This window comes from Psammomys obesus, unplaced genomic scaffold (genome assembly GCF_907164565.1).
Source record: "Psammomys obesus unplaced genomic scaffold, mPsaObe1.curated_primary_1811, whole genome shotgun sequence".
NCBI lineage: Eukaryota > Metazoa > Chordata > Mammalia > Rodentia > Muridae > Psammomys > Psammomys obesus.
In genome coordinates this window covers 364914-379415 of record NW_026590212.1, presented here as the reverse complement: position 1 = coordinate 379415, position 14502 = coordinate 364914, and the positions used below count along the sequence as shown (strand labels likewise).

At 41.7% G+C, this 14502-nt stretch overlaps 1 non-coding gene across 1 annotated transcript; it reads left to right on the top strand.

Moving 5' to 3' along the window:
• Positions 1-11030: 11030 nt before the first annotated feature.
• LOC129676360 (small nucleolar RNA SNORA48) lies at positions 11031-11171 on the top strand. Its single transcript, XR_008720067.1, has one exon. It is a non-coding gene; the product is annotated as a small nucleolar RNA SNORA48 (small nucleolar RNA).
• The last annotated feature ends 3331 nt before the right edge of the window (positions 11172-14502 follow it).

The window sequence follows — 14502 nt, the reverse complement described above, 5'->3', positions numbered from 1 at the left end:
TGTAGGATTGGTGAAGATCTTTTCCCAATCTCCAGATTCTTTTTGTTCTATTGACACCCCCTGGGGAAGGGGGAGCAGCCTTACCAGGCCACAGAGGAAGACAATGCAGCCACTCCTGATGAGCCCTGATAGACTAGGATCAGAAGGAAAGAGAGGAAGACCTCCCATATCAGTGGACTTGGGGAGGGGCAAGCGTGGAGGAGGGGAAGGAGGATGTGATTGGGAGGGGAGGAGGGAGGGTGCTATGGGGGGGGATACAAAGTAAATAAAGTATAATTAATAAAAATTAAAATAAAAAATATTTTTTAAAAAATTTAAAAGTACCACAATTTCTGTATCCGTTCCTCAATTGAGGGACATCTGCATTGTTTCCAGGTTCTGGCTATTACAAATAAAGCTGCTACAAACATGATGTGGCAAATGTCCTTATTGTGTACTTGAACATCTTTTGGATATATGCCTAGGAGTGATATAGCTGGGTCTTGAGGAAGCACAACTTCATATGGAGAAACAAAAAATCCAGAATTTCCAAAACGGTCCTGTACAACAACAGATCATCTGGAGGTATCTCCATCCCTGATATCAAGCTGTACTACAGAGCAATAGTAATTAAAACCGCATGGTATTGGCATAGAAACAGACCCACACACCTATGGATACTTGATTTTTGACAAAGAAGCCAAAACCATTCAATGGAAAAAAGATAGCATCTTCAACAAATGGTGCTGGTCCAACTGGATGTCTACATGCAGAAAAATGAAGATAGATCCATATTTATCACCCTGCACAAAACTAAAGTCCAAGTGGACCAAAATCTCAACATAAAACCAGACACACTAAATTGGTTAGAAGAAAAAGTGGGGAAGAGCCTAGAACTCATTGACACAGGTGACAACTTCCTGAACAGAACACCAACAGCACAGGCTCTAAGATCAACGATCAATAACTGGGACTTCATGAAACTGAAAACCTTCTGTAAAGCAAAAAAACCCACTTATTTTATGAAACAGTCCCACAAAAATATCGACCATAATTCAATGTAACATATGCATTATGTACATTGAATTGAATGATATGCTAAACACACAAATAAAATGGAAACAGTGGTGCTAAAGAAAAATGAAAAAGATACTACATAGGTTAAAACATTCGTTTGTTTATTCAGGCAATAAATATTGACAGGTATATACTAGGCCCTAATCTAGATTTTTGAGTTTGCATTACTTACCAGGCATAAATCTCTGCTCCCACAGAGCTTACATAGTTTGCAGTGGAATAATGATACAAAATAAACTTCAGATGAAAATAAAGTACTATAAAGAAAATAAATATGTCACAGTATCTAAGTAGAAAGAAAGAAAAGGCACCGTTTAAACATAAAGCAGACTTCAAAGCAGTCTATGTGGAGAAAAGTAAATCCAAAAGCAAGTTAGAGCATAAAGTACTCAAGAAGGAGCAGACAAAACAGACACTACATAATTCTGGGCTTGAAGGTCACTGTATATAGTCTACTGAAAAACAGGAGAGGAGGAGAGAAACAAAATGAAATCAAAGAGGTAGATGGGCATCAAATCTCAAAGACAAACAGAAAACTGAATCCACCATTCATATAGTATAAAGGAGAAATTTGCAGTATGTTAAGAGAGAACCAATACTCTGATTTATATTTTAAAATTTCATGCTGATGTTGTATATAGTAGATTTTGAAATAAAAAAAGAAATAAGGAGACTTGGTGTATCTTGGATGATGGTAGCATGGACTAAGTAGATGGCATGGACTTGAAAGGAATTGGGGATACTTTGAAGAGAAATATAATAGGATTTGCTAGTAGACTATATATAAAAGTTGAAGAAGAAAAGAATACAAGACAATGCTGAAACAATATCAAAGATGTTAAACTTTTATATGTCTCCTTATTTGGTAACAATGAGTGCAGTATAGTTTACTGAAAGAGAAATTAGAAGTGCTGTTTTGGTCATGTTTACATTTCTTTTGTAATTTTTTTTTATTAATTACAGCTTATTCACTTTGTATCCCTGCTGCAGCCCCACCCTCATCCCCTCCCAATCCCACCCATCCTCCCTCTTCTCATCTGATGCCCCTTCCCAAGTCCACTAATAGGGGAGGTCCTCCTCTCCTTCCCTCTGACCCTAGCCTATCAGGTCTCATCAGGACTGGCTGCATTGTCTTTCTCTATAACCTGATAAGGCTGCTTCCCCCTCAGGAAGAGGTGATCAAAGAGCCAGCCACTGATGTCATGTCAGAGACAATCCCTGTTCCCATTACTAGGGATCCCACTTGGACACTGAACTGCCATGGGCTATATCTGTGCCAGGGTTCTAAGTTATCACCATGCATGGTCCTTGGTTAGAGTGCCAGTCTCAGAAAAGACCCCTGTACCCAGATTTTTTGGGGTTTGTTTCTCTCCTTGTGGATCTCCTGTCCCCTCCAGGTTTGTCTATCTCCCCCTTCTTCCATAAGATTCCATGCTTTCTGCCCAAAGTTTGGCTATGATTCTTAGCATCTGCTTTGATACCCTGCTGGGTAGAGTCTTTCAGAGGCCCTCTGTGGCAGGCTCTTGTCCTGTTCCCTGTTTTCTCCCTCTTCCAAAGTCTATCCCATTTGCCTTTCTGAATGAGGATTGATCATCTTACCCAGGGTCCTCATTCTTGATTAGCTTCTTTTTTTTTGTATTTTTTTTAATTTTTTATTAATTACACTTTATTCATTTTGTATCCCCCCATAAGCCCCTCCCTCCTCCCCTCCCGATCCTACCCTCCCTCTCCTTTCTGCATGCATGCCACTCCCCAAGTCCTCTGATAGGGGAGGTTCTCCTCTTCTTTCTGATCTTAGTCTATCAGTTCTCATCAAAAGTGGCTGCATTGTCCTCTACTGTGGCCTGGTAAGGCTGCTCCCCCCTCAGGGGGAAGTGATCAACGAGCAGGCCAATCAGATTATGTCAGAGGCAGTCCCTCTTCCCATTACTATGTAACCCACTTGGACACTGAACTGCCATGGGCTACACCTCTGCAGGGGTTCCAGGTCATCTCCACGAATAGTCCTTGGTTGGAGTATGATTTTCTGGGAAGTTCCCTGTGTTCAAATTATCTTGTTCTGTTGCTCTCCTTGTGGAGTTCCCATCCCCTCCAGCTCTTACTATTTCCCACTTCTTACATAGAATTCCATTCACTGCCCATCAGTTGGCCATCTGGCTCAGCATCTGCTTTGACAGTCTATACTGCAGAAGCTTTCAGAGGCCCTCTGTGGCAGGTTTCAAGGTTGTTTCCTGTTTTCTTCTGGCTTTCAGAAGCCCTCTGTAGCAGGTTCCGAGGTTGTTTCCTATTTTCTTTTTCTTCTGATGTCCATCCTCTTTGCCTTTCAGGATGGGGATTGAACATTTTAGTTAGGGTCCTCTCTTTTGCTTAGTTTGTTTAGATGTACAGATTTTAGTGGGTTTATTCTATGTTGTATGTTTATATGAGTGAGTATATATATACCGTGTGTGTCTTTTTGCTTCTGGGAAAACTCACTCAGGATGATCCTTTCCAGGTCCCATCATTTACCTGCAAATTTCATGATTTCCTTATTTTTCATTGCTGAGTAATACTCCATTGTATAGATGTACCACAGTTTCTGCATCCATTCTTCAGTTGAGGGGCATCTGGGTTGTTTCCAGCTTCTGGCTATTACAAATAAAGCTGCTACAAACATGGTTGAGCAAATGTCCTTTTTGTGTACTTGCACCTCTTTTGGGTATATGCCTAGGAGTGGTATGGCTGGATCTTGAGGAAGCGCTATTCCTAGTTGTCTGAGAAAGCGCCAGATTGATTTCCAGAGTGGCTGTACCAGTTTACATTCCCACCAGCAGTGGAGAAGGGTTCCCCTTTCTCCACAACCTCTCCAGCATGTGTTGTCCCTTGAGTTTTTCATCTTGGCCATTCTGATGGGTGTAAGGTGAAATCTAGACTATCAAATCTCAGTAGGGCCAAATGCCTAGTCATAGACAATGAGATTCTATGCAACAGAAGGGCATCAATCCAATCATGAGCAGTAAGGAAGAAGCACCAAATAATCAGGATTATATCACACCCAACCAGTATCTATAATGTATTGACAATACAAGTGGACAAAAGTACCTAGGTATAGTCAATATTATAATGAAAGACAGTCAAAAAACTCAGACAACAGCAACTCACAGTCTAGATTAGCCATAAACAATAGAAAACTGGAAGAAAAAAAACTTATCAAGGCTCCATATATGGACAGTCACAGAAAACCCAGATTCAGCCAGTCCATTAGTAAAGAACTCACTACACCAATGTCTTCTCACTGACATTCATCATTCTCCATACAGGCCAGATACATCATAAACAGAAATCTAATTTTAATCAACTCATTGAAAAACAACAACCGGCAGATTTGGACAGACAGTTGTGCTTCCTACACTCAAGCTGTGTGTAAACATGGGCAGGCTAGATGCAACATGATGAAATATTATTTTAAATGATACAGGGGCTGAGATGGCTCGGTGGTTAAGAGCACTTGCTTAGCAATCATAATGACCAGAGCACAGATCATCCCACTACCCATGTACAAAGCCCAACTCTAAGCAGGGTATAAAGATGGGATCACTCAGACTTGTCCTCGTCTACCTCTAACCAAGAAAAACATGAGTTTCATCTCCAAGGAGACGAGATCGGGTACATTCAGGGTGGTGCAGTTATGTTCAAGGAGAAAAGCTACATCAAAGCAACAGACAAAAAGTGATAGAGAAGGCCACTTGGTGCCCTCTTCTGGCCTCTGGACATATGTACATATGCATATACATTGTCAGTTAGTTAATTAATTAATCTTTTTTTAAAAGATACTCTTAGCTATGAATAGTCAAAATCAGACTGAGGTGTTCTGGGGACAGATATTCTGATGATATCTGATGATAATTTTTTATAAATAAAAGCAGAAAAAAGTGTTTGTGAGATGAATTTGTCATAAAAACTGTTGAGTTCTGTGTCTCCAGGTAAATAGAAAACTACAAAAAGCTCAAGAATAAATTACAATTAGGTGCAGTTAAAGGAAATTTCCACCTTAATTAAAGTCTTTTGTACATTCATAAAAGTTTCTTTGATAAAAATCAAGGAGTATACAGAACCTACTGAGACTAGCACATGGAAACAATAAAGACTTTCATTCAATTCCTATTGTAGTGCAGAAAAACATTTCAAATAGAAAAATAAAAGATAATCAGATATTTTCAGATAAATTAGTATCTTCAATAGAAGAAAATATTTGAAATATCAGGAAGGTTGTAAATAAATAAAAATGGATCTGAGCGCATCATTTTTTAAAAAGCTTCCAAGAATATCATATGAATTTGAATCACTTGATACTTCAAAACTTATTTTGATAATGAGAATACTAACTAGAGAAAAAGCCGAAGTGGTGAAGCAGGTTTAGAAGAATGAAGACTTTTTTTTTTTCAAGCTGAAGTCAGCCAAAATGTTTAGATCAAAGAAAGCATATACATATGGTAGTTCATACCTATAATCCCAGAATTTTGTGGTTGAAGCAGAATTGGCATGAGTTTGAGGCCAGCCTGGACAACATGAAGTCTAAACCATTCTGGGCTACAGCCAGGCTATAGAATAGCTCTTGTCTTAAAAACAAAAAATGCAAAGAGAAAAAAAAATTGACTTATGTAGGTTACATTTGTCAGTAAATCTGAAGAGAAGCTGTTGTGAGCAATTGCTTTCAAAGTTTCATTCAGCTGCATGAAACCAAACTTTAGATAGGCGATAGACCACTATGGAGGAAGTGATGCAGTTAAGAAATGAAGAAGACTTGCAAGCATTCAGGTCATGATTTTCGTGCGTACACACATACTTATACACCTGGGGGCACACTGTTCTGCTATGCTCCACTTTGCTCTCAGAGCGGGGGACTGAACGCAGGGCCTTGCATACACTGAAGCCCTGCATACATAAGGTTACTGACCCAAACCTCTAGGTCCTATGCAGAATATCTTTGAGAATGGCAATTCAATAAGGATATATGTTTTATATGGAAGACATAAGGCACTGGAGCATAGAGGATGTCAACTTATGGCACTCTACTGTGTAAACAATGCTTTGAAATGAAATTCAGCATGTTGAACTGATTTGTCAAAGAAAATCTGGCATTTAAAGAAGTAAAAAAAAACAAATTTAAATCATATTTTAAAATAAATTGAACAGTTTTAATATATTTTGCTTTTGTGGAAAACTTGTTTACAATGTAAAAGAATAGTTCAGTCTAGTTAAACGTCTAAATCTAAAATTGTCTGAAAATGATTGACTCTCTCCTAAGTTTATGGGCCTTGTTTCCATCTATTCACCACCCTGCTGATGTAAATAAAAACCTTTATGTGCAAATTTTCTTTTTAAAACTGAGGTCATCAAATATTGTCATCTACTCACTGGCAATCCAGATCTTTCAATGAAGAATCTGATTGAACCCAAGAAACAGAAATGGGTTTGCTTATGAACAGTCTAAAGGTATCACTGCGGCTTTTGACTAAGCTTGCAGACAACTATTACTAACATATATTAGATTTGTTATAAACAGACATCAAGGGTGTATCTTCAGATAATGATGACTAAGTCAATCTGGAAGACATGGTTCAATCCTTGGGCAGTCTGCAGAAAAAGTAGTAGAATATATCACAAAGAAAAATAAAGGTCCAGCTGTAGGGGAATTAAGACATAAATTATATAAGTGTTGTGTAGTCTTTATAAAGTATAATTCTTAGCCTTGTCAGAGCCAGTCATCCACTACTGGTTAGTCTAAACCAGTAGTGATGATCCAGATACAATAATCATATCAGTCAAATGTCCAGTTATGAAGAAACAGAAGACAGCTGTAAACCAATAGTATTTTGTCAAGGTCAGACATAAATTCATGGAGAGTTTGGTTCTAAGCATGGAGAAGCTGAATCCAATAAAAAGAAAGATACAGAACCATGAACACTCAGAATATAACTACAGATGCTTGAAGACAAGTGCAACAACAGTCTGGAACCTTGCCAGAACACACAAAAAATCAGTAACATCCGTGAAATATATATATTTGGGATTTATGCCCAGAGTATAAGCAGAAAACAGATTAGCATCAATATAGTGATAATAGAAGAAAATGGACTGTCAGCTTTTGTCCATAGTCACTTTTAGTATGGTTCAACGCAAGAGGAAGACAAGTATGATGATTAGTCTCCACTGTCAATTTAAAAGAATTTAGAAGCAGTATACAAACACGTTTCTTAATGGAGATATTGCAGAAGGGTTTAAACTGAAGAAGGAAAATGCACCCTTAGTTTGAGCAGCCCTATCCCTACAAGATGGGGTCTCAGGCTGAATAAAATTGAGAAAGCATCTGAGAATCAATATTCATTTCTCACCTTCCTAATTACAGACACAATGCGACCAGTCATTTTACTTTCCTTATGATAATGAACTGTACCCTCCCAAATTCTAAGCCCAAATAAGCCCATCTTGCCAAAGGGGCCTTCCAGGCCTTCTGATGCTTACAGAGTCAGAGGATCATTGCTGACAGGGCAGCCACAGAGTAGATAGGGAACAGGGAAGGGAGGGAGCCAGGCAATGGTCAGGAGAATTCAGCAGCTCTAACTGACTAGCAACCAGATGTTTCATTATTTATACAAGTTTCACAGAAGAAAGACCAATGATTATCCAAGTGATACAGAGTATGTGTTTAATTTTTCATTACATATCCAGGGTTACAAGTTCAGTTACAATTAGAAAATACAAACAGAACAGATTTTATTCTTAGTATTAGCCCTATAACTCCAATTTTTTTTATTTAATTTTTATTTTTATTTTTTTATTTTTTTATTAATTACACTTTATTCATTTTGTATCCCCCCATAAGCCCCTCCCTGCTCCCCTCCTGATCCCACCCTCCCTCCCCTTTCTGCATGCATGCCACTCCCCAAGTCCACTGACAGGGGAGGTTCTCCTCTCCTTTCTGATCTTAGTCTATCAGTTTTCATCAAAATTGGCTGCATTGTCCTCTACCATGGGCTTTAATTTTATTTTTTTCTTATCAGTTACATTTTATTAACTTTTTTTTAAAGATTTATTTATTTATTTATTATTTATACAGCATTCTGCCTGCATGTGTGCCTGTAGGCCAGAAGAGAACCATCACTATAGATGGTTATGAGCCACCATGTGGCTGTTGGGACTTGAACTCAGGACCTTTGGAAGAACAGCCAGTGCTCTTAATCCCTGAGCCATCTCTCCAGCACCACCTATAACTCCAATTTAAAGAATCTAAAAAAACTGTCTCTCTGCCAAAACAAATACATTTACTACAGTCTACATTAGCCTGGCAGTGTTTGCAGTTTTAAAGTTCTACAGACACACAGAAACTATATGAACTAGTCTTTTGATGAAAAGCAAATACTAATACCTAACTCTTTTTTTTAATATGTGTTCTTTTTAACAAAATCTCAATAATTTAATTTTACCAATAAAGACTCAGGAGCCAGATACTGGGGTATAAGCCTGCTAGCTCAGAGAGGCAGAGAAAGCTCCCAGCTGACCTTCCTCCTCACCAGACATCTCAGAATGTCACTTCTCCCAAACCTTCTCAAACAACCTCCTTTAAAATGAATGTCCCTAGTTCATGTCAGAGATAGTCCCTGTTCCCATTACTATGGAACCCACTTGGACACTGAGATGCCATGGGCTACTTCTGTGCAGGGGTTCTAGGTTATCTCCATGCATGGTCCTTGGTTGGAGCATCAGTCTCAAAAAAGACCCCTGTGCCCAGATTTTTTGGTTCTGTTGCTGATTGGCCTGCTCTTTGGTCACCTCCCCCTGAGGAGGGAGCAACCTTACCAGGCCACAGAGGAAGACAATGCAGCCACTCCTGATGAGACCTGATAGACTTGGATCAGAAAGAAGGGAAGGAGGACCTCCCTTATCAGTGGACTTGGGGAGGGACATGGGTGGAGAAGGGGAAAGGTAGGTGGGATTGGGAGGAGAGGAAGGAGGGAGCTACAGGGGGGATACAAAGTGAATAAACTATAATTAATAAAAATAAAAAAGGAGAAAAAATTAATGCCCCTCCCTTCTACTTCCTGTGCATCTCTCAAACCATGCTCCTGACTTCCTCTTCCTCTCTATGGCTTTTTCTTAATAATCCTATGTTCACTACCTGTCCACTGGCTGCTTCCTCCACCACTTGACGTATGGTTGACTTTATTTAATCCTGTTTACAGTATTCAAACAAAAAGCTCTTGTATTAAAGCTGTGTGTCAAGGGTAAGCCAAACAACTAAAAACGGGTTTTTCCAGTAAATAACACAATCTTGGGGTTCCCGATGTCATCAAATATCCTGCAACAGTATGTTTTATCATCTACTCTCTAAAGTAAAAAAAAAAAAAAAAAAAAAAAAAAAAAAAAAAGACGTGTTTTTTGTTGTTGTTGTTTGTTAGTCTATTTTATTTGCCAAATCCTCCAAGGGTGTTCCCTGTACAACCCCTATCTTTAACTACATTTTCAAAGAGCTCTATACCTATAATAAGAAAGAGCTCTTGAACCTGTAACCTACTCTCTTGGCCAGTCAGAGTTTGGCAATTGCCTCTGTTGACCTGCACCAATTACACTGCTTGAGTTTGCTCAGGGGCAGATATGCCAAGAAGATTCCTGGAGCAATGGCCTCATCTCGCTATGCACTTATCTGTGCTTAATGATCTCCAGAGCACAAGGAAGACTTCCAAATAGCTGCCAGGTAAAGTTAATTCTAGGATTTTCCAAAAAAGACTCAGACATAATTTTTCCCAGGAAAAGACATAAAATAAATCATAGTGCATAAAGTCCCCAAAGAATGCAACACACAGAAACCAAAAACCAAAAGTTAGAGAATGAAAGACAGTGATTGTAGCAATCTGCTCAGCTTTGCTGGATCTGTGTCAGGCAGCTGTGCTGGCTTCATGACTCTCACCGTTTCCAGTGGATATGGCAGTGCTACCATCTCTTAAGTGCTTTTTTCAGTTATTTATAACAGCTGTGGAGAGTTAGAAAGATGGTTGTAAGCTTTCAGGATATCAACATGACCAGGAATACACTAGAGCCATCCAAGGATAAAAGAGTCTAGTATAACAACAGCAAAAATTTTATCTCATTGTAAACAACCAGAAGACACTCCTAGATATTTCAGACCTGCTTACAGAGATTTTCTGCATCTACCTATCTGGAACACATATGTGTAGCCACCAGGGGTCTCAGGATAGTGCTGATACTGATATAATCAGAAGACTCATGTAGAAAGTCAACGTCAGTCAGTCCATGGATGGTCTGAACATGATTAGATAAAGTTCAGACAGAGAGGCAGAAGACAGACCTAGACACTCAGAATCTTAGCAAGAGCAGACACAAACTGGAAGGACTAGCCATGGAAAGCCAAAATATATTACCAAAGCATACAATTTTTATATGGACAGGCAGAGATGGCTACAGTCAGAGTCAGACACATCATTGTATACAATTTGGATCCATTATAAATAGACAAGGGGAGGCCAATTATAATTGGACTCATCTCAAGGCTGGTGAAAGATAAACAGAAGACAGATAAATAGGTGAAATATGATTATAGAGTCTGATCTAGTACAAACAGAAAAGATGATTACCGCCACAGAAGCTATAAGATAGTCCAGGAATCTAGACATCAATTCATAGGCAAACTGTATCTACCCATAGAGAATTTACATTCAACACAAGAGTAAGATATGGAAAATCTAGAATCAGGATCATCTCATAATCAGATATACTGGCTGAATCCAAAGAAACAAAATACCAGTGATCTTAATGTATTCAAGTCAGAGTCAATGAAACACAATTGTAATATCAAAGTAATGGTCAGAATCAACCCATGAATGATGTTAAGTCCCACTGAAGAAATAGTATTAACCTACCACAGCTAAGCAGGAGCCCATTTCCAGCATACAGGGCAGCATAAAAGCCAAACTCCCCACTCCTGCAATCGGCAAAGAGACACCTTGTTGTTGGTGGTGTTCTTCTATCAGTCAGGCATAGAGCAGATGACCATCCTTTGTTCATCCTAGCTTGATGCCTGACTCGGTGGCCAAAGATATTTATGCCTAGATACATAAAAATCAATCTAATCTAATCTAATCAAATCCAGGCACTACCGCTTGAGAGGAAGCAGAGACCTGCATTCTACCATGTCATGTGCTAGTGGGAAAGACGCCCACAGACCTGTCCTCCACCACGGACACACAGAGCCCCATCTACCACTACACAGCATGACTTGGGAGAAAGAAGACAGACAGAGACCTCCAGGCAGCCATGCCACCCACAGTTCTGCCCTCCGACCCATGGCTGTAGACACCTGCTTGATGCCACACCACACAGTATGGATGAAGAATGTCATGCAGGGGCCCACCGGCTGTGTGGCCAGGCTACAGTCACCACAGTGTGCAAGGATGTGGGGACAGATGGGAGGGAAAGAGAAGTAGAGCGGCTTGAGCATTATGAAGAGAGATGGAACTGGAGATGCAAGGGTGGAGAAGAGTAGCCTGTTGGGAGTGGCCAGCCCTGCCATCTGGAGCTATGGTGAGGTTCCAGGCATGTCTGAGTCCGTGGATGCACAATGGCAGGGGTCAGTGTTGATATCCATAGTTCATATTACCACTAGAGAACATGAGCAAATCCTTGATTGGAGCAGCCACTGGGGACCACAGGATGTCCAGGGGCTATGCAGAACTAGCTCTGCCTCTCACCAGCTGCACCACAGTGGAGCTGGGCCTGGTTGGCAAGGATGTGGGAGAACAGGCATCTAGGGCATGAGTGTGGGAGAGCTGACCCCACCATGGAGCAGCACAGGTGCAAAGGTGATGCCCCCCCCCTTGCCACTTCTGGCAGTCAGGAAAGCTGTGCACAAGGTCATGAGCATGGGAGAGCTATCTAGGCCCCTCACTACACACAGCAGTCAGGACAGCAGGCCCTGAGCCTTGCCTGGACAAGACAACAGAGCTGACCCTGGTGGGCATAGTACAGATGAGCCATACCCAAGGGCAAAAGCATGGGAAAGCTGGCCCTACCACTTATCCATAAGGTGGCCTGCATGTGGGTGTGCTGCCCTCTACCACCACCCACCCCTCACCAACTGCAGCAGTCAGGAGCTGGCTCCAGGGTCATGAGAGTGGGTAAATTACCCTTTACAGGTTGCAGCACTTGGAAACGTAGGTCCTGCACCTCCCCTGGGCAGCACAATACAGCTGGCCTTGGTGGAGGGGATGCAGGAGAGCCACCCTGAGAGCTGGCCCTGCCACTTTTCTGCCATGAAGTGGTTTGGGTGTGGGGCGTGATGCCCCCACTTGCAATAGTAGGAGAGCTGGTCCAAGGACATGAATGCAGGAGAGCTGTCCCTGCCTCTTTACAGACTGTAGCGCCCAGGAGAGTGAGCTCTGCACTTTGTCCTGGGCAACACAGTGGAGCTGGCCCAGATGACAAAGGCATGGGTAAGCCAGCCCCAAGGGTTTGAGGGCTAGAGAGCTGGCCTAGTCTCTCACAGGTTGTAGCAGTTGGGAGAGCAGGCCCCGCTTAACTGAGCAGCACATAGGAGCTATGTCTGGAGGTGTTGGTGCAGGTGAGCCAGCATGAGGACAAAAGAACAGAAGAGCTGATCCTGCCCCCTGCCAATGGCAATATTGTGTGGCCTAGCTCTACCAGTGCTAGGGCATTTGCCCTGGTGATGTGGATAAGGGAGAGCTGGTGCCCTGACCAGCTCTGCTACCACACAGGCCCAGATCTATGGCTCTGATTTGGCCCTCTCCAAAATCTGTATCATCTGTTAATGGTTGGGATGAGTGAAAGCTGGTACTATAGATCCAAAGCTGCAGGATCCCCATGACACAAGGCAACAACAGGATAAGTGGGAGGAGTCCTGGTAAGGATCCAATATTAATGGTGTCATAGAAGCCAGAGATCTTGAACCAGACCAATGACTCATTGCAATAAATATTTACAAGTGAAGATGTGTGGACAGAGGGATACACTGTGACTTACTACAGCCTCCATGATGAGCCATTTTCTATGCTTTAAGGTGTGTGTGTGTTATTTTATGAGAGAGGTGGTTCTCTGGAAAGTACCAGGCTCAGAGCCGGAAGTGTGTGCTTCTCCACCATAAGGTCCAAGCACCATCAGTCTCCAGGCAGAAAAAGATGAAGCATGGGGTCCTGAGTTTAGCTTCAGGAACATCAGACTCCGGTTTGGGAAGTGTAGAATGTGGAATGAAGTCTATGCCACATAATTTCCACTCTGGCCAGAGATGTGGCAGAAAAAGATTTTTACACAGCAAAGTATTATGGCTCTTTTAGTTGGACTGATAGCACTAGGTAGCAACAGAAGCTCAGGGCTCCAAAACCAAGACAAACAGCAGCAAAAGCCAGACTTGATTAGGGTGAATAGAATGGCTGCTTCGAGAACAACTGACAGCTCGCTACTGCAGATGGGCACTGCAGCAAGCAGAGCAGAGAGAAAGATGGCTGCCGCGATCCCGCTGACTCGAAGATGAACAGCAAACGCCTGCAGCGACCAGGCAAGCGTCTACAGTGGCCACAACTGGTCTGGCAGCAACTGCCTGTGATGGTCCCAGTGTTGGCAGCCTAGCTGACAATCAAGTCCAGGGATCCAGCGACGAATTCTTTGGGGGGTTGGGGGGGTGGGGAAGGGATACAGCTCAGTAAGAAAACAGCTAGTCTCCGATGATCTTTGGTGAAATAGATGGTTCATGTGCTTTATTTCATGTGAAACAGGGACTTATGAACCTTGAGCAGTGGGGAGGGGTTTTGAGGATGAATGTGTTTCATTGGTTGAGACTAGGATACTGGTGATGCTCTATTTATATGGGGAAAGATAACAGGTGACAGGTGACAAGCTCACGTGACTGACCTCCCGTAACCACCTTGGGGTTTTGTCACATGCTCCTGAGGCAGGCACAGAAACAGGAAGAGAGTTTGGTCCCACACCTTCCATTCTCAGAATGAGATTTTAAATCTCAAGTTTGAGGTTTCCAGGGTTTAAACATGATCCATCTCACTAGTTCCATGCCAATTCCCCTGAAGGCATGGACCATGAGCCCCACAGGGAGGTTGCAAGAGAGAAGGGCAAATATGAGGGGATGGGAAGACCGGAGGAACTGAGATGCATAATACAAAACTCACAGAAAAACAATAATTTTTAAAAAGCTAGATAACTATTAATTGATAAGCTGGCTCTGCTCATGGGCCTTCATGATCCAGCACAGAAGATGAGGCTCTCTGTCTCTGATTCTCTCATTTTCTATTTGCACTTCAACCCTTTGTATGGTTTTCATACCTTCTTTCAGGTTTTCTTGACTTCTCATCTGTGTACTTACATGTTTTTGTTCCCTAAAGCTCCATCCTCAATTATCTGCCTATTTAAATGTTTCCAGTCTTA